General features: G+C 30.0%; 1 non-coding gene across 1 annotated transcript; it reads right to left on the bottom strand.

Moving 5' to 3' along the window:
• Positions 1 to 742: 742 nt before the first annotated feature.
• TRNAE-UUC (transfer RNA glutamic acid (anticodon UUC)) lies at positions 743 to 814 on the bottom strand. Its single transcript has one exon. It is a non-coding gene; the product is annotated as a tRNA-Glu (tRNA).
• Between the last annotated feature and the right edge of the window lie 201 nt (positions 815 to 1,015).

The raw sequence follows: 1,015 nt of genomic DNA, 5'->3' as shown, positions 1-1,015 counted from the left end.
ATATTTTATATGCAAGTTTAATGAATTCAAAATTATCATTTTTAGATATGTTTCACTTTAGATATTTTGGCATAAATACTGCATACAATTACATAAATCTAAGTAACTTTGGCAAATATCAATAAATTGTCTTGTACTTTGCTTGCTTTGCCAAGATTCATTGACCTTTTATATTTTTTAAGATAATGGAATCGAAACTTAAAAAAGGAATTTATGGTGTCTTTGTCTTTGGTGTCACAGACGCCCCCTTTTTCCCGGCGCCCTGGGCGATCACCCCTCCTGGCCCTACCCTAACGCTACTGACGATAAGTAAAGTGACAAACTCGTTTACCTATCTAGATCTTTATAATGCTTGTTTATGCAACTAAAAATATTATAATACACTTAAATGAGTAAAATATAACTCTTCTATCTATGTATACGGTCACTGTAATATAACTTTTCTAGTCGAGGACAGGTTGGACGTTTGTAGGGTAGTTTGTAATTGATGGCCATTAGATAAATTGACCTTTTAGAGTACCGTACATCACTCACACAACCTTATTTACTTAACTTTAGTACATGAATATGGCATTATATTACCTTTATGTATATTAATTTGTAAAAGTTTCAAAAAGTAAAAATTTATATTTTATAATACATTATTTGCTACATCCTGTATACTTAGAAAAAATATTACATTTAAAACAGGCATTCTATAAAATATCTTGTCTTGGAATGTATATTTAATTAAGAAAAAAGTTTCCCGTACCGGGAATCGAACCCGAGCCTCCTGGGTGAAAGCCAGGTATCCTAGCCACTAGACCATACGGGATACATGAGCACATCAGTAATAACAATATTACTGTTATAATCTTCAAATTTTTACTACATATTTTGATTATTTCTATTATTTTCCACTGTTAATCATTAAAACCACATAATTATTAGTTTTAAATATATTTCCACACTTTATAAAATACATAGGGAAATAATACATCAAAAAAAGAAAAAGTATGTGCGAAGAAAAAAAAGA

The sequence above is a fragment of the Papilio xuthus genome, unplaced genomic scaffold (assembly GCF_000836235.2).
Source record: "Papilio xuthus unplaced genomic scaffold, Pxut_1.1 DF826933.1, whole genome shotgun sequence".
NCBI lineage: Eukaryota > Metazoa > Arthropoda > Insecta > Lepidoptera > Papilionidae > Papilio > Papilio xuthus.
The sequence above is the reverse complement of the archived record's forward strand: the minus strand, read 5'-3'. Positions and strand labels throughout refer to the sequence as shown.